The 20,373-nt window shown below is 39.5% G+C and overlaps 1 long non-coding RNA gene across 1 annotated transcript in view; it reads left to right on the top strand.

Moving 5' to 3' along the window:
- Positions 1-1,938: 1,938 nt before the first annotated feature.
- LOC123376992 overlaps positions 1,939-20,373 on the top strand; it is a 66,509-nt gene continuing 48,074 nt past the window's right edge. The window contains exon 1 of the long non-coding RNA XR_006582025.1: positions 1,939-2,048. This is a non-coding gene — a long non-coding RNA (uncharacterized LOC123376992). The remainder of the gene's footprint in view (positions 2,049-20,373) is intronic.

The following is a 20,373-nucleotide window of genomic DNA, read 5'->3' as shown; positions in this document are numbered from 1 at the left end:
CCTACCAACGAGGCTGAAGGTCTACCGAGCAGTGGTGCTTCCAACTCTGCTGTACGCCTGCGAGACATGGACTGTCTATCGGAGTCATGCACGAAGGCTCAATCACTTCCACACTTCCTGTCTGCGAAAGCTTCTAAAAATCAGATGGCAGGACAAAGTGCCTGATACTGAAGTCCTTATCAGAGCCAGTCTGCCGTCAGTTCACACACTGCTGATGAGAGCCCAGACCAGATGGGCTGGACATGTCGTGAGAATGTCAGACAAGCACATTCCTAAACAGCTCCTCTACGGAGAACTCGCCCAGGGAAAGCGCTCCCATGGAGGACAAAAGAAGCGGTTCAAGGACATGCTGAAGACCTCTCTGAAGTCCTTTGAGATTAACACCGCCACATGGGAAACCCTCGCACTGAACCATCCAGCATGGCGCAGCCTCATTCACACAGGCAGTAATACCTCTGAGGCGAGGCGTACTGCTGAGGCTGAAAGAAAGCGTGAGCTGCGCAAGTCCAGAGCTGCCCGCACATCATCGACAGTGCCATCACATGTCTGCCCAACGTGTGACAGGACGTTCCATGCCCGAATCGGACTGATCAGTCATCTTCGGACGCACAGAGTCCGGTCATCGAAAGAATGAGTTGTTGAGGTCTTCATCGACAACGATGGACGAACATCATCATCAAAACTATTGTTGGCTAATACCGCTCAGAGTTGCCACCTATTCTAAGATTAGGAGAAAAATAGTAGTCTCAGATACTGTTGTGTGGTAACAGTTGCTAATGCTGACATGGCAGCTGCTACATTTTGTTTTCATGGTATTGATACTGTATTTATACTTCTAAATTTTGACAATTTATGTATTGGTTTTTCTGTTATGTTCATCACCATGGTTATGTAACGTTAGTGAATTTAGTCCTCAGTACCCCTCAGCTTTAGGAAATATTATCCCTCGTTCACAGATGAGGAGCGGAGGCATTCAGAGGTTGAGTGATTTTCCTACAAAAGTCAGTTGCATAGGTGGGAACAAAATCCTGATCATCAAATTAATTACTTAACCACAAGACCACTTATCTTATCTTAAAATTTACTGAATAAATTACCTTTTAGTCTGACGCTTTTCATGTTTGGTTTCAACCAAGCCTATGTTTTCATAGAAGAATTGAAAAATTTGAAATTGAACCATTTTTTACAAAATATTTTGGTTGAGTTTAAACTGATTTTTTAAAATGAACAATAATTTAGTTTAAATAATTTCAACAAGCGCTTTATATAAGTGAGCCAGGGTTGTGGGAGTAGTAGGAAATGTCATCGGTGAGGTCAAGCTACTGGGGAATAGCTCTATTTCTGCAAAATTCATAGTGCTATTAGACAGAGGCTCCAATTTTGAAGAGCTTAACAAGTCTGCATGTTCTTTAGTCATGGAGGCTGTCTCTTCTCCTGAAGAGTGTTAACACCACCCAGGGCTGGGAATTTCTGTAGAATTTATAAGCTCCAGCCACTGCAGGGTGTATGAGCTGGTAGGCCTTGGTTCCCTAGGACCCCTTCTGTTCCTATGGAACTTAGTAAATTCTTCAGACTTCTTCATGCCAGCAAGCCTTTTTGTTCCTGAGGCTCATTCTGCTCCTATTCAGCTTATAAGTTACAAAGGGTCTTCAGCCGAAGGGTCTCTCTAGCATAAGCTATCAGAGAGTATCATCCCAGGGAGTATATAAATTCTGAGACTTGGCTCCCTTGTGGAGATTTCAAACTTTGAAAATAATATTTGTAGCTATTTAAATCAATGATAAATTTGGCCCAAAGCGTATTAAAGTATTGCAGTTATTGATGGTCTATGCTGTTAGTAACTCAGTGTAATAGTATACTTGCTTTTTTATATCTGTTGATAACGAATACACATATTCTGCAAATCAGACAAGTTGGATCAAACCATTTCTTTTTTCAGTGGACTTTGCAGCTATTCACAGTTACAAATGGTATCCTGGGGTTTCTATAACGAAAAGTGGTCCGATCCAGAGGAAAATGGAACAACAGCAAAGGATAAATTATTGCAGGTATGAGAAGTACGTTTAATTTTCTTATGATATATTTTAAAAGAAATTATCATTACAGTGTAAGCATGAGTATTTCTCACAATAGCTAAAGGCTAATCACCATTGCTGCTAGATATAAATCTCAAACAAGACTATGTACCAAGTAAATGTGAGTTTGGCTAACTCCTTAAATCTTGAAGAAATAGAAAAAACAGAAATCATGCTGGGTTGCCTTTCTCTATGTGTTTTTTGTTGCAAAGTGTTTAATAGATAAAGTCAATTGCTGGTAGTTGCATACTTTTTACATACAAGAGGCAATGTTTAGCTTTCATATATTATCCCTTACCGGGATAATGTTTTCAATCTCTTCACATATAAAAGCAGTAGAAATAGTTTCTCAATTAATAAATTCCAATACCCAATTTATGATGCAAGAAATGGAAGAAAGTTTTGACATTCATAAATTGTATCCTACTATAGTCTGAATAGCTAGCTGGGTAGCATCCATTTGATGTTGCAACTTGAAAGGCCAGTGATCATGTGTTCCAGGTGTTCTGAGTTAATATTTACACATAGTATGGTGTAAAAAAAATACAGTTAGCTAATAAATAGTTGACTCCTGGCATTAGGAATAAAAAGGAAGGATTTTTTTTTCAGTCAAAGCTTTGTTTCTGCTTTAGTGTAATATTACTACTGGAAGCTCAAATTTGAAAGACCTACAGACATCAGTGTGGATTATTATGTGTAAACAGAATGGTGATTTTGCTTAATAAATGGCTTATTTCTGAAGTAAGTAATAGAAAAATTGAAGTTTCTCTTTTGAGAGACTTGTTTCATATAGTAGTTTGAACTGCCAACTGAGATACAGTTAGGATTTTTTTTTCTGTATAAATAAATGGTCAAAAGGACTTCATCAGTTGTCATAACTACATGAATGAAACCTTATTTATGGACCTCTTTGATGCTGCTAGTTACAACTATTGCCAAAGAGGTGGGCTCAGAGCAGTGACAAGAATATCATAGCGTAATGAAGTGTAGGCTTTCAGGTAAGCAAACAAATAACTCAATGAGGTCTGAATCAGGTGGTTTGTTTAAATAAAGTAATAAAATGGAACATTTTTAAATATGCCAGCCAAGCATCACATCTGTATATCAAGGCCATCTGTCCTTGTCAATTGCTAACTTTCACCTACAAAACTCATTTTGGAGCATTGCTTTTAAAACCATTATTTTTATTGATAATGTCTAATTATTAACCTAATACATATGCATTTTTAAAAATAGCTTCTTTTGTCATCATAGCAATGGAATAGGTATGTATGAAAGAAAGGGTGAAACAAAGGGAAGACTCGTCTACATAAGAGAGTCAGCTTCTCTGTAGGTGAAATTAACAGCCCCCCTTTTCATCGGGGAGATCAGTCCCAACAATTGCTTAATCCAAATAACCATTGGGGTTACTGTTTGAATTCCTTGGAGGGGGAAAGAAGGAAGGATTTGTGCCCCTGAATATCCAGTGGTGCAGAAGCAAACATGGCTCAGTTTTGTTTACTTCATGTTTTGTGCAACAGCGTCATTGACAATGTCAACAAAAATGAACAGAGCTCTGGCAGTTGTGGGTAAGTGCTTGCAGCAGGTTCCAAGGACAGCTGTGTTTCATAGTATCAGAATTTTGGATTCTTTCTAAACGCAACAAATTAGAATGTTTGCTATGTACAAGTAAGTGGGAAAATAAAGAAACTGGATCATGGAAAAACCTTTCAGAAGTCCGTATATACTGACCTTGTTCCTTTTTTCCCTCCTATGGAGCATCATGCTGCTCTTAATGAAGTATGTTGCAAAACTAATTTACTGCACTGGAAACTGGATCAGGTCTATCCTCCTACAATTTCATTTTCATTGTCCCTTTCATATTTGTTCCAAACAGTTTCCTCCTTCATTATTTAACTCAAGCTCTATCATTTCATTGAACAAATAATGTGGCTAAAAATAATCTAAATCCACTGAAAGATCACTTTGAAGAGCAATCAAATACAGTTTTATAAGTGGGCTACATAAAACTGAAATATAAGGTAGCAGAACAAAATGCTGACATCATGCAGCCTACTGAAAACTTTAAGTATTAATTTAAGAAGAAAAAAAATCTCTAGTGGGGGAGTGCAATATGAACGACTTATTATAGTTTTAGTTCTCAGAATTATTCCTAATGTTGTTAGGTTAACAAAAGCCTTAGACACCTTTTTGTATAAGCTTAATAAAGTTATCTCTCACACTGCAGTGGATTACAAGCATTTCTCTTGTGGTTCACTGCAGAATATGTACAAGAAAAAAAACACATTGTTTCCTCTGCAGTACACTGAAGGCTGAATTCTGGCACTATGCCCAAATGTCAGTTCATTCTAAGCAATGGTGCACACTCAGATATGCTGACAGAATCATCCAATACAAGAGAAATCTTGCCATGCTAGGACAAGATGCCTGCCCTCATGGGGACCCAATACACTGCTTTTTTTGTGTCAGAGCTAGAAAGTTATAAAGTAACAATAAAAGCTCCCCACTGTTCAAAGGAGAGGCAGATTAGTGAAATAGTGTAAGGTAGTTTATAGTACTGATGCTTATGCTATACCTATTCTGTGAATAAAGTACTTTAGTCTGCAAGAATTTCAGTCCAACACCTTTATGGAGAAAATTCTGTATGCCACATATGCAAATCACCTCTCTGCTGAACACACCACTTACCAATTGTTTTATGAATCCTGTGTTGGGAGAAAGAGCAACCTTGTGTTCTGTTCTCCTCTGTTCTTTAATCAGCACTTCAGAATTTCCCATTGATTTAATTAAGCTTCTGTATGCTCAACAGCCTGGCAGCTTGGAACGAGGTATGCTTGACCTGGTGATGAGCCAAGCTCCATGGCCTTTGAATGTACCTCTGTATTCTCTTTTTAGGTATAAAAACCTCTTACGCTACCTGTAAAAATAAACGCAGTTTATACAGGTCTATACTGTGAGCTAAATTCTATACTGGAGTAAGCAGGTAAACTCCTACCTATTCCAACACTGAATTTGGCTACATATGTATACATTGACTGTTGTGGATAAAACTGTATAGAAATAAAATGAGGCTACCCCATTGGTGCATATTTTGATTAACTTATTACTTATATAAACATGTATTTAGTTTATCCACAGCAAAGATATTGCATGAGCAAGTAGTCCAGACTTATTTGCATTGCTCTTCTAATTTACCTCAACACTGAACTGGAGAGAGCACCTCTAGGTTTGAAAGCCCTGTTCCATTTCTATGCCAATTCCATCTTCGTTCTGGCTGCCAGCACTGGGGCCAATTAGTGTCAATTGTGTTGTGTACACCTGTTCTCTTTAACCTGAATTGAGACCACCAACTCATTTAATGTAGGCCACTAAATAGTGTGATTGGATTGTAATAACTTTTACAAGATACTTATCTAGCAGTATCTGAACTGGTGACCAGGAAATTGGTTTCTGTATTCAATGCCCTGAAACATCGAATCACCCACATATAAAGTATTATGCCAAAGGGACTACCCAGAGGACCAACAAAAAAGTGGTCTCTTGAGGGAGATGAGTCAACGAAGGTTGCTACGAAATTCCCTTGAAAAACTAAACATAGTCTCATAAAAGATTAAATTATACTTGTCATACCAAAATTATTCCATTGTTTTATAAACTTTTGCTTTTATAGAATAATTGAAATACAAGCTTAATACACAGACAGGTTTTCATGTATTTAAAATGTTGTTTGAAGCAGAAACATTGCTCTGTCCACCAATTACCCCAAACATAAGTAAAATACAAATTTAATATGTATTAAATTTAACTGCTGTCTGGTGTTTCAGTATAAAAGCTTAAAGCAATTTGCAAAATTTTGTAAAGTGCATCATTGCCTGTTCATATGCAGTGTAAACTTTCCAGACTTTGCAGTCCAAAGTGGTTCAGCTGTATCTGTAATCTATTCTGGGTGGTCACTGGTTGCTTCAGGAGTACAAGGGCAGATCCTCAGCTGTGTTAAACTGGTGTGCTCTATTCCAGTGGTCACCTAATAAAATAATTTAATACTGTAAAATCCCTGGCAACGGCTTGGGATGGTTGATTGGGTTAGATTGTTGGTGAATAAATGTGAAGGGCCAATTTAAATAGGTGATGTGTAAGGTGCTGTGAGTTAGCCTTCATTAGGCCCTGTCAAACTCAGACTCCATAAACCCACAGGTCTTCTTAAACCCACTCTGCTGATGGGTAAGGAAGTCTACACCCTGAATAACTATAAGAAGGTCTAAGCAAAAGAAGGATAGGATCTACAGTAATTTACACCTTCTTTCATCTTCTAGAGTGTGACATCAACATAAACTCCTTATATATCAGCAATGTGGATATAATTTGGTGTGACCAGACTAGGTCTCTACCCTATCCTCAGAGAGAAAAAGACTATAATTTGGTGCCTAAATTTAACCGCCTTCCTGGGGTCTTGCTGAATTGGTACCTCAGAAACAACAACAAAAACTTCAGCCTAAGTTTCTACCTTGAGCTTGGGTTTTCATAGGGCTCCTTCATGATTCCTCTGGAGCAAACTGACACTCCCATCCTCGTTTATATTTTAGGATTTTGTATTGCTGTCCATCACCATAGTATCAGAGTACAGATGCTACAGTAATCCTGATAGGAGGTAATTGCACCCAGAATGATTCAGCAGTAATCACTCAGTTTTACCACTCAACAGAAGAGTTCTGCATTTGGTTACAGTAGGTCTAAAGGAGTCTGAGGGTAATAAAAGGGATCTATCTTATACCATTGTCATAGGTTTATTCCCCACTTTGAACTTTAGCGTTCACAAGATGGGGACCTGCATAGGCTCCTCTAAACTAAAATCCTAGTTTAGATCTGGTATGCTACCACCAACTAGAAATTCCAGTGTCTAGTACACTCCCTGTTCCCCCAAACTTTCCCTGGGGAACACAGATCCCAACTTCCTTGGATCTTAACACAAAGGAAAATAATCCATTCCCCCCACCTTCTTCCCCCTCCCCTTGTCCTTGGGAGAGATACCTTGATTCAAACGCCTTGAATCAAACAAAGAGGGATTCACTTTTCCCCCTCCCCTTCCCCTGAAAATCCAAACAAGGGAAGAAATCAATCAAGTTCTAAAAAGAAAAGATTTTATTAAAGAAAGAAAAAAAGTACACTATCTCTGTATCACCAGGATAAAATATACAGGGTCTAACTTATAAACCTGGAGAGGCTTCCCCCCCCCCCCCGCTCAGAATAATCAAAGTAACAGCAAACAGAAATAAAGATATTTCTTCAGCAAACACACAATTGCAAATGTAGAAATCAATTATAAGACTAAACTGCCTTCTAATACTCACTATACTGAATAGAAGAAAATACTTCAGGAAACCTTGGAGAACTTGAAGAATATGTCTGGCCTCTCTTAAATCCAAAGAGAGAACGGCAATCCAAACAAAGGACACAGACAAAGACTTCCCTCCACAGAGATTTGAAATTATCTTGTCCCTTGATTGGTCCTCTGGTCAGGTGTTCCTCAGGTTACTGAGCTTGTTAACCCTTTACAGGTAAAAGAGACCTTAACCCTTACTACCTGTTTATGACAACCATCTTACACGTCACCTGAATTTAGCCCATTTTACTATGGGTTTCATTGTATCTAAGTTTAGAAATATTTAGATAAAAGAATATGGAGAACTAAAAGCAAAGTATTTTTTTCACCTTATTCTTTTTTTTGACTGTAGTACTTCCCTGGCATTGACAGACTGTTCATCATATAATAAGATGAAACAAAACAGAAAACTGGTGTGAGACTTACCTGTGAATTCTACCAGTGAAAACTGGTAACTAAAAATACCTTTGAAAAGGTCAGAGAGATGGGAACTCTCTCTTTTTAATTGATTTTGAATAATTTGTTAGTGTACACTTTTCACCTTAATGGCTAATCCCACATTGAATTCATGTGCCCTGCCAAAATGGATTTCTCATAGACAAAATTAATTTTCCACAAATTTCTTCCCTGTTTTTATTCCAATTCAAGAGCTCCAAAAGGCATGCGTAGGTTTAATGATTAGATCTATAGATATAAGACTTCGATGTTCAGTTTAACCAATATTGCTGTGTATTGAACATTTTAAAATGTTAATATTGGGTGTGACTTATAAGAGGATATGATTCATTTTCATGGAACAGATTCTAGGTACAGTGTCTGTATTGGTGCTTATTAATTACTTTAACAGAAGTGTTTTGTTCCTTTAGTTCCTCTTGAGGATTAAATACCACATAACATATGTTAGATTTTGGCAATCTTGTGTTTACAGAAGTTTAAAAAATATTTTGAGCAGTTGTGCATGAAATTATTTAATATCCCTCATGAGAGGAAATGCTAACAATGTTAAAACCAAATACAACTGCTTTCTATGAATACTTTTTTCATATCTCGTGAGAAACTACTGAAAGGAATATGAAATTTCCGGACTTACTCAGGCTCTGGAAAAAAGACAACAATGATACCTGAAAACACACATTTTTAGAGAAAAATGCTGAAAATAATTGAAAATTACATACATTAACCAGATTATAGTCCCAAATTAGGAGAAAGTAGCTCCCTTTCTAAAGCAGGTTAACAATTTAATAGTACAGGAATTCAAGTGATAGAGAGAATATATTTGACAACTATAGAACTATTAAGTTATTTTGCTTACTATGACATAAATAATAGAGAGATTCGGAACACAGTGAGTAGGTAAATTTCCCTCTGAAAGAGAAAAAAGAGTCCGTGACTGGGGCTTTGTAAACAACTGATTTTTTTTATTTGTTGGCCGATCCAAAAAAAAAAAAACAGAGAAAAAATTTGTTTCAGGTCAGACAAAACTAGTGAAGCCTTTGAAGACTGCAAGATAAAATGAAAGTAAAAACAGGAAAAGAGGGAGGCACAGATCAGAGAAAGGAAGAGTCAGCAGCAGTTTTGGCTCTACACCATGTCTTAATCTGTAATCACTGTCCATCTTGCCAACCCACACACCAAAATATCTGGTTTCCTGTGCCTGGGTTAATATAAGTGTTTTTCTCTCCTGTATAAAGCAGGAATTATAAATCAGTATTTATAACAATACATCACTGGCATAATATTAATAAGGACTGGACACATTTTTAACTTGATTATGGTCTAAACAGGCCCTGCACTTTAAGAAGTATATAAAGTTCACTGTGAGGAATGCACTCTGATCTCCCAAAATAAAATGTACCAAAAGGGTGAGAAACTTTTTGTGATCACGTTACACATTCCATCCTGCACAAAGCCATCTTCACTTGTGCACATACGCATATGGAATTTTCCTTGATTTTGCTAACTGTAAAGAAGTTAGGAAGGAATACTAATTGTAAGAGTTGCCATCAACTTGAGGACTGTAATGGGGTGAACTGGCCTTTTAAACCTAAGAGGGGCCAGAAAACCCCATCCAGGGATGTTGGTTTGAGCGCAGGCTGAGGAACCACCCAAACTGGAAGAGAGGTGGTCGTCCCAGGAAGTTAGCAGTAGGATGAAATGAACTCAGGACACAGTTACTTTAAGGGCCTGGGATCAGAAGCCTTGTAGTATAGGTGGGGGCAGAGCTCCCTTCTCTCCTGGCCAACTGGAAGGAGCTCTCCTAAGGAGATATATGTATGCCACCTTCCCTTTCAGAACAGGGTGCACACTGACAGAGGAAGAAAGGTAGAGCCAGAAGTCTAAGTTTTTGCTGGACAGAATAAAGTCTCTGTGGTTAGCAGGAGCATCAGAGTTGCATGCGAACTCTGGAGGTGCTATGGTGGACCTTGTGTTTGGGACACTGAGGACTATTTTAAATTACTTTTGGTTGCTGACCCAGTTTCAGAGGAAGGCTGATGATTACCCTAAGAGAGACTGTATGGTGCTCCTAAGAGGCCTTAAGGAGAGGAGGCAGATGGAGGGCACTGTGGAAACACCTGTGGCCACAAGAATGAGCCGTGTGAATGGTATCCCCGCTACAGGGACCATTTATGTTTCTATTGAATTCAATAGTACAATTCCAATTAACATCCAAGGAAGTAGGAGCTGATCCTTCAGGGCAACTTCTAAGTGAGGAATGATGAACTATAGAGGAGAGAGGTCTAATGGACCCTCTCTCTTTGCGGGATTTTAAATTAGAATTTATTACATAAATACAAATACTTTACTATAGCAAATTTATGTCTGGATCTAACTAGATATGTGCTAATGCTAACTTTTTACTTTTGTCTACAAAGCTTTAAAAATGTGCTGACAATAAACCAGTCTTTTAAAAATGAGGAAAGATGGGCTTAGATTTAAGTCATAGGACAGGTCGCTGGAGAATTGGGTTTCTATTTCTGGCTATATCACAGTGTTTGTGCTACTTAACCTGTGTGCCTCAGTTTCTCTTTGAAAACAAGAATGATAATTAAATACCTAAGTGGTGTTATGAGGATTAATTGAATAAGAACTTTAAGAATTTGAAATCCTTGAATGCAGGTTGTTATAGAAATGCACAGTGTTATCAATACTATTAAGTAAAACATTTTTAAAGTAATTATTTTCATCTAGTTCTTGTTACAGATTTGCCACTATTTTTTTAAAATGGTACAGCAGTTTTAGCTTTGCAATTCCTCAGTAAATCAATGGAAATAGGAAAATATAAAAAATACAGCATTGTATAATTTTCCACTGTGAACATAGTCTAAATCGTTTAATGGATACAAGAATTGCATTTTTCCTCCTATTGTATTAGTAGGCATACAATGGACAGTGTGATAGAATAAAAACGCTAGTTAAATATATATAGCTTGCAGCATTTTATCTCATCAAATTCATACTATACATTTATGCCATAAGCAAACTTTAGGAAAACCTCAGATGCTATGAGAATGCACCTTTGGCATGCAGCCCGCCAGGGTGCTTACCCTGGTGGGCTGGGCCAGTTTGTTTACCTGCCGCGTCCGCAGGTAGAGCGGATCGTGGCTCCTGCTGGCCGCAGTTCGCCGCTCCAGGCCAATGGGGGTGGCAGGAAGCGGCCAGCACATCCCTCTGCCCGCGATCAGCCGAACCTGTGGACACGGCAGGTAAACAAACCGGCCCAGCCCGCCAGGGTGCTTAGAATCATAGAATATCAGGGTTGGAAGGGACCTCAGGAGGTCATCTAGTCCAACCCCCTGCTCAAGTAGGACCAATTCCCAACTAAATCATCCCAAACCTCTAAGGAAGGAGATTCCACCACCTCCCTAGGTAACCCATTCCAGTGCTTCACCACCCTCCTAGTGAAATAGTTTTTCCTAATATCCAACCTAGACCTCCCCCACTACAACTTGAGACCATTACTCCTTGTTCTGTCATCTTCTACCACTGAGAACAGTCTAGATCCATCCTCTTTGGAACCCCCTTTTAGGTAGTTGAAAGCAGCTATCAAATCCCCCCTCATTCTTCTCTTCTGCAGACTAAACAATCCCAGTTCCCTCAGCCTCTCCTCATAAGTCATGTGCTCCAGCCCCCTAATCATTTTTCTTGCCCTCCACTGGACTCTTTCCAGGTGCTTATCTTGGCGGGCCACGGTCCAAAGGTTGCCGATCACTGATCTAATACACTGTAGTTTTGTTTACCTGGAGTGTCCGCAGGCATGAAACCCCTCAGCTCCCTGTGCCTGCTGTTCACTGTTCCCAGCCAATGGGAGCTGCGGGAAGTGGTGTGCCACTTCCCGCAGTTCCCATTGGCTGGGAACGGCGAACTGCAGCCACAGTTTGCTGAGGAGCTCCATGCCTGCAGACGCTCCAAGTAAACAAAACCTCCCGAACCACCAGTGGCTTACCCTGATGGGCCAGGAGCCAAAGTTTTCCAATGTTTTTCCTATTTTTACCTATCCATGTTGGGGAGGTCAGCTTATAAATGAACAGGCTAATGAACGAGTATATATGGTAGTTGGGTAGATACATATGCAATATATTTAACTTTAAAAATGCAATATATTTTTGAAATCACACTGCACAATAGAAAACACTGACATGACCTAACTGTCCTTGTGAATGATGCCTAGGCTTCTGCTGGCATAGAAGAGGATCGGTGGAAACTCCACCAAGGAGACGCTTGTGGCAGAGTCAAGTGACTTCCAACTTCCTTTGCTGTGGAATGGGTGGGTGGGAGCTCTAAGAAACCAATATAGCACAAAGTGTAATATTCACCCCCGGTGCACAGACCTGCACACCACTTACATCTCACTTAAATCTTCAAACTAGAACAATGGTTTTCAAACTGGAGTACACGTACCTCTAGGGGGATATGCGAGAAAAATCCTGTAATGGCAGACCTATCCCTTACAGACCTTTCCCCCGTCCCTCTGTTTTCATAGATGTATTATGACCTATCTCAGATGGGAATACGCGATAGACTGCGTTATTTGGAAAGGGGTACGCAGCCTAAAAATTTTGAAAACCATTGAACTAGAGATTCACAGGATTTTTGCCAGCTCTTTGGAGAGGAGCAAATTTTACTCCAAAACCTCTTCAGTAGCAGTCAGTAGGAGTTTGCCGGAGTAAGCATTGTCCTTTAGCACCTTATAGTGTAGTAACAAGGAATCCTCACAGCTTCCGTGCGTGCCTTTATTCAGTGGAATCATACAGTTGAGGCTATTGGATTCCCTGTGGAGGAGCTTGGATGAGGTTATTTTCCAGTTTAGGTCTCTTGGCCTTTTTCTTTGGCCTACAAGGAGAAAACATTTTCTAGACAAACACACACCTGGTGGTAAAACAATAGATGCTAATAAATAAATTAATAAAGAAGATGGAATGAATCCGTCATCTACAAGGCTTCCAGGAAAACAATTAGCTGTGAGTTACTTCAAGCCAGAAGATACAGTTTTTCTTTATGCCTACAGTACATGCAGAGCAGCAAACCTTAAAAACTTTCTCCTCCAGTCACAGTAGGAATTTAAAAACAAACAGAAATTGTAAATAGTTTTAAATTTAAAAAGTGTGTGTGTGTGTAGTGGGAGGGAAAGTTGTAAGTTTGTGGAAATATGTTTTTCTTAAACACATGGAGATTTTGCATTTTGGGGACAATGAAGTAAGCAAAAAACATCCCTTTGTTTACACTGTTAAAGAGAATCAAAGTGTTTATTTTAATTAGATAAAAGTACCACACAGATTAATACTGTGGAAGTAATAAAGATATGAGCATAATATTATGTGTCATGTTAAAAAAGTTAAGAGTATATTCCACATAGTCTAACCACTGCAGAAAGCCAAATCCTGTTTATTTCCCTCATGGCAGTAATTGCAGTGAATTCACTTCAGGAATTGAGCAACATTTGATCAGAAAGTTGAATTAGTGGTACAAATTCTGCACACAGTGCATCTTGGTGGAAGCAACATTATGAGAAACGTTTAAAACTGCATTAGAAAATATGATCGTACTGATCTTATTATTTTCTGTTGGTGCCTCAATCTACCAACCTGATAGCTGGTATGTTATTCCAGAATTGAATTATATTAAAACCCCAGTGTTTGGGTGTTATTAACAATATTTGCCCACATTTTCCTTTTTTCTTCCTTTGATTTTTACTTTATTTTATTGATACATATTCACATAGCATAGATAAAACTAGAAGGAAATGCATAAAAAGATACAGGAAGACTACAGGCAAGTCCTCAGTTAAAGACAGATGATGAGTGGGTGGGTTTTGTTCATGATCCATCTGTAAATGGTTTTAAATATAACACCCTACAAATATTTGTTGGAGTGGATAGATTCAGGTCTGAAGATTAGGTTTAAAACACTTGGGGCAGATCCTCAGTTAGTGTAATGGAGCTATGTCAATTTACAACAATTGAGAATCTGCTCCTTAGAACCACAGATTGAAATATCAGTAGATTTGACTTTCTGTAAGGATGGCACTGGTGTCTTTGGCCAACAAACAGTAAGAAGAAAGTATACGGAGGACTAATTCCCTGATCCAGTAAAATGCTTAAACATGTACTTAAAGTAAATGGACTACTTATGTGCTTATGAAACAAGAATCTGGCTCAATATGGAGGACATTTTTAAAGTAAAAAATGGAATCTTTAACATGAATTTGCTGGAAAAACCTTGGAACATAATTCCAGTGACATATGCTTTTCTGTTTCATTACCCTTTATTTTGACGTAGGAGAGGAAATTCAAATTAAGATAATAATGAGCAGCATTAAAAAAAGAAACCAGTTTGGAGACACAAAGATCCTTCTTCTTTACATTTTAGGAATCATAGGTAGCAAATGAAAATCAAATAGTGATATAATAAATGTGTGTAGAGAAAATCCAAATGTAACCATTCACAGAAGGTAATGTCTAGTGTTGGTATTTGGACTGATATACAGGGATTTGTTGAGTTATTTGCTAAGAATGAGTCACTGAAGGCGAACCTCTTTTTAAATATACTGTGCTATATTAGATAAGAGTCTATTCCTGAGAGCAGCACTTGTCCATTTAACAGCAACTGCAAAGCTGTTTAAAACTAAACTATTCAAACTGAATAATGAACAAATCTTTATTTACATCATCTTCCATTCAACCTCACACACATCTTGGACAGTAAATAGAAACTTACATACATGGAGTGCAGCACAATAAGGAAAATATTTTGATTTGGGTTTTGGAAGGTTTGTGTCTGCTTTCCATATTGTGATCCATAGAACTCTTCCTTGTGGTCCATAGGAAAGTGGGCAGCCACATGGTGCAATCAGTCCCAGCCCCCTATGTGCAAGTATGGCCAGGATGTCTAAACATAAAGCTGGAACTGCTGCTAGTGTCTGCTGCTGAAACTGGAGGAGGGGAGTGAAGGTGACAGGCCCCTACCAGCAGACTGGGAGACAGAATAGCTACCACTGCTGAGTGGAATCCAATGCCCTGGAACCCCTTGAGCTTGACAAGGATCAGCTGTTACCATATAGTAGGAAAATGAGAACTGAGGGATCCTTAATGGGAATCAGAAAAGTCAGACTGAAGGAGGACAATTGCATCAGAGAAAGAAGTGGAGAGAAACCAGGATGTAGGGATTCCTGCCTAGAGGAGTGGGAGGAGACAAAGAAAAAGACAAAGATATGCCAGGACTGCTGCCCTCTGAGGAGACGGGGTAAAAAGGATGAAGCTGGAGTGAGAACTTGGAAGGGGCTTCCATGAGACCAGGACTTCTGAAGGACAAAGACTAGAGTAGAAATGTGCTTCAAGGGGAAGGGTTGTGATTGCAAGTGTACGTAGGGAGGAGAATGAGATTCAGTGCGGGAGAACTGGTTTTGACTGGGGAAAATAAATTGATCTTGTGCACGTGTATGTGGAGATTAATTTTGATTTGTCTGGGGGTGAGGGAAACTGATTTGTGAAAACTTGATTGTGGGTTGAATTAATTTTAAGGGTATTGGCAGTAAGTAGTTTTGAGTTACAGATGTCTAGGGCCCTACCAAATTCATGGTCCATTTTGGTTAATTTCACGGTGATAGGATTTTAAAAATCATACATTTCATGATTTCAGTTATTTAAGTCTGAATTTTTACAGTGTTGTAATTGTAGGGGTCCTGACCCCAAAACGGAGTTGTGTTGGGGTCGCAAGGTTATTGTAGGGGAGAGCGTTGTGATACTGCTACCCTTACTTCTATGCTGCTGCTGGCAGCAGTGCTGCCTTCAGAGCTGGGCTGCTGGAAAGTGACGTCTGCTGGCCAAGAGCCCAGCTCTGAAGGCAGAGCCACCGCCAGTAGAAGTAAGAATGGCATGGTATGGGTATGGTATTGCCACCCTTACTTCTGTGCTGCTGCCTGGAGAGCTGGTCCCTCAGTCAGCAGCCGCCACTCTCTGGCTGCTCAGCTCTGAAGGCAGCAGTACAGAAGTCAGGATGGCATGGTATGGTATCACCACCCTGACTTCTGCGCTACTGCTGCTGGGGCGCTGCCTTCAGAACAGGGCATCTGGCCAACAACCACCGCTCTCCAGCCGCCCAGCTCTGAAGGCAGAGCGGAAGTAAGAATGTCAATACCATGGCCCCTTTAAAATAACTTGTGACCTCCCAGCAACTCCGTTTTGGGTCTTCTCCCCTCATTGCCCTTTTTCCATGGCCACTGGCTATTCCACTGTACTCCCGGTTGCTCAAGCTCGCAACCTTTAGGTTATCTTTGACTCCTCTCTTGCCTCTTCTCCTCACATCCTCATTCTCCCTTTTCCTGTTATATTTTTAAAGCTTTCCCCTCCCATGCTAGCACTCTTGTACATACCAGGCTTTTTTCTTATCTGGTTACTACTGTAACTGCCTTTTATCTGGCCTCCTTGACTATTATCTTTCCCGTTGAAAATCAAATATAGTCTTCTTTTCCTGCTGTTCTGTCTTACCCTGACTACATGTCATCCATCTTCTCTTATTGCTTCCCGCCTTGCAACCCACACTCTGCCTGCTCTTCTTGCCTCCTTATTCCTTTGTTGCTTGCCTCCACGCTCATTTCAGAAATGGTTCAAATCTTGCAAGATCATCTTGAATGGCACATCTCTTATGCGATTTCAATTATCTTGGGCCAAAGTCTCACAGGAATAGCTGCTCTAATGAGATTTCAGTTGCATTCAAACAGCAGCAGGCAAATATGGATCACTTCTAGCTACACATTTGACCTGAACCTTCTCTTATCCAGACCTTCCCAAAAGTTGAATGGGTGCAGATTTGGGTTTTGGCCTCTCTCTAGCTGAACTATATAGACTATATTAGAGCTTGTTCACTAGTTTACAGCAAAAGAGTGGGTGTCAAAATTCCTGCACCAACTCTCTAGCGCAGACTGATGAATTTTTGTCAATACTTTATTTTTGTGAGCTATGGGAGACTGAAAAATCTGAATGAAAAATTGCTGTCTGTGCTGTTGCAGGCAGAAAATTACCGTATATACTCGATCATAAGCTGCTTCGTTTATAAGCCGACCCCCGCAAGATGGATAAGTAAAAATGGAAATTTTTTATGACCCGTTCATAAGCTGACCCTATAATTCAGGGGCCAGCAAACTTTGGCTCACAGGCCATCAGGATAAGCCGCTGGTGGGCCGAGATGCTTTGTTTACCTCGAGCGTCCGCACGCACAGAGGTAAATTAAGTAAACAGAGTGTCCCGGCGCACCAGCTGCTTACCCTGATGGTCCAGGACAGCAACTGGTGGGGAAATTTTTTGAGGGGGAGAAGCTGGGGATCAGGGGAGTAACCCCTCTGACCACCCCCCACATGACCGCACCCCCAGTCCGGGACCCCCACACTCTCCCCATCCCTTCCCTTTCCACCTAATCAGGGGAGGGCCAGGAGAAGATGTCTCTGACCTGGTTGGAGCTGCTCCAGCAGGCTGGGCAGCGTGGCCACAGCCTGCTCTGAGGGGTGGGGCCAAGCGGCATAGCTGCAGCCTGCAAGCCCCGGAGCTGCAGCTGCTTTGGAGGCTGGGGGGAGATCAGTGTGGCCAGAAGTGGAGAGACTCTGGCCCCGCCTCTTCCCTTCTGGCTCTGCTGGCTGTGCTGCCTCTCCTTGCTCCCTCTGTTGGGGGGAGGGGGCTGTGTCCCACCTCTCCCTCTCTATACCAGTTCATAAGCTGACCCCCAGCTCTGGTGCTTCCCTTTTTTACTAAAAAAATTTGGCTTATGATTGAGCATATACGGTAATTAGTTGATTGTACAAATCTGTACTAATATGAACTTGGTGCCTTTCTTCTAGCTTAAAATCATATGTGATGTGTTCACAGCTTATTATAGCAGTCTTCTTTAAAAAGACAGTAATGGAAGGAACACGTCATATCTGAATGTATTTCAGCCCTGTGTAATTTCCAAGATTTGAAAGAAAAAATACAATGTTGAAGTCATTGGTATGACTAACATTCCCTTCAGGTTGAGGAGTTGTCTCTATTTCTGTCTTGAACTGTTTTAGTCTAAGTTGTGTATGCATGTCTCCATACATGCACATTTGCAAACACCTTTTACCTGGGAATGTCATAGTTAAGCCCCTGCTAATGCTGCCTGTTCTTCTATAGAAAGTAAGAACATTGGCAAAGGTGATGATCAAAGCTTTGATTCAAGGATGGCTGTCAGCAAATAGCATTCAGCACAATGTAGCATAGTAGAGAGATGGGATATTGGGTCAAAGACATCAAGGGAAAACCCTCATTTTATGAAAAGTGCCATGGGGACTTTTCTATCCATGTAGGGCAGGCAAGGTTTCAGATTTTTAAATACACACAGAAAAAAACAAATAGTAATCAAATTACTTACCGAGGAAGTATGTAGTATTGAATTGGCCATGATGGGATTTGAACCCATCATAAAAGTGAATCTTGGTATTCTGAAACCACTAAAACATTCCAATAGGAATGCAGCGTTGTGGTAAAATTGTGGATGTCTCCTCTGGATTTTAAACTGCCTAGCTCTTTTCACAACTTTCATGATGGTTTTTTATATCATGTCAATTTAGATATTGAATGTCTTTCTCTCCAAACCCTATTGATTCAATGCTTAACATTCCTTTCTCACTTCTGTAGTCTGCTCCAAAAAGGCAAAAAAAAGAAGTCTCTCACATTCACAAAGACAGTTCCACACAAGAAAATGACATTGCCTGATTTAGTTTTCTCTCAAGCAAGCATCTCACAATTTCATCAACATGGAGTTTTCAGAGGGCTAGAGTTAAGATGCAAAAGGCCATACTTAAAATATGCTTCACAGTGGAACAGTTTTCAGATTTTGCTTTTCAGTTAAAAAAAATTCAGAGTGAGCAGCAGCAGAATAATGGCCAGTATAGCTGATTGCACCTAAAAGAGTTGTCTTGAAATACAACGTGGGCCTTTGTTTCTAATTGGCTGAAATAACATGAGGAAGAGTAGTTTTAATATAGTTTCTTGAGAGGACTTAGATTTTGGTAAGAAAGGAAGAAAGAAAACTGAATATGTGCTGTAGAGATACGCTATAGAAATACGCTGAACAGTTTGGTAAAAAGAATGGAATTACAGGCAAATAGATATTAGGCCATGAGTAAGTTAGTTATTTTTAGATACACACATATGCACAAATATATATAACATATATTAAAATATATTGTCCACACTTGAATCATGTTTCTTGTGTTTTAATTGTGGTAAGCACATCTCATTCCCCATATATTTGGTGCCCTTCATGACTGTACACTCACTACCCTTCAGATACAGGCTTGCAGGTTTTCATGTTCAACTATTTAAATCTCCCTAAGGCTATTGGTAAAAGACAAGTAAATATTATGTATTTGTGCATCTGGTATATACCTTTGATTTACTGCATTATCAGCAAGTGAACATTCATCACACACCTCATGTTTTCATTTGCCCCATGGCTTGCTGGCAATGTGCTTAGAAGCAGTGTGTGAGACTGACTCCCAAGTATAAGCTAGCCTTTTATATCTTTGTTTCCTACTGTGAGCTTTTAAAGATTTTTCTTCTTGCTCTTTACAGCACTTTTTTTTGTTATAACCATTTCACTAATGCATATATGCCTTTTTTCCAATCAGATTGAATGTAATAGCAATTTTAAAACCGTAGACTCTCAATATAAAGACAATGGGCCTGGTACCTTTATGGTGTGGTTGCCTGAGCACTGTATTCTGGGGTTTCAACTTTCCAGCAGTATAGCATGCAAGTAGAATAATAGCCTGGTCTTGCTCTCATTGAAGTGATTAGGAGATTTGACATCAAAGTGGCACATAGGATCCAATATCACTTTATAATCCTTTACTTAAAAAAATAAACCTGTACTGAATAAAACAGTCATCCAAAAGTACCCTTAAATGAAAAAAGGCTAAAAATGAAAACAACAAGTTTGACAAATTATAGCCAAATAATTAAATGTGTACAGAATGAACCAAGATAAACAAGTGAAAGGCATCTTTGATGCCTGCTATGTGAGGCTGGCTACACAGTGGTTTGCATGGACTGTAGAAGCAAAACCCTAGCAATAATATCTTCCATAGAAAGGTCATTTTGAGTTCTTGCTAACAAGTTGTTGACTCCACATTTTTAGGTTTGGATTTATTTTTACATCTTTAAGAAAGATGAAGTACTGATTTATTTAACATTTCTGTTGACATTCCAAACTAAAGGAAGGTCAGGTTAGTCAAGGCTGAAAATAATGAAAAGAAAAAATAACTTGCGAAAGTTTGATATGCTGCCAACCATTGTGCCTTTTTATATTTGACAATATTCACTGGCACCTGAAAGGGTTTGTTTTCATGTTTAGAACAGAATGTAGGATACTCTGTTAGGAAATACTGATCTTAGTTTCCTGAACTAG

The sequence above is a fragment of the Mauremys mutica genome, chromosome 9, assembly GCF_020497125.1.
Source record: "Mauremys mutica isolate MM-2020 ecotype Southern chromosome 9, ASM2049712v1, whole genome shotgun sequence".
NCBI classification, from domain to species: Eukaryota; Metazoa; Chordata; order Testudines; family Geoemydidae; genus Mauremys; species Mauremys mutica.
The sequence above is the reverse complement of the archived record's forward strand: the minus strand, read 5'-3'. Positions and strand labels throughout refer to the sequence as shown.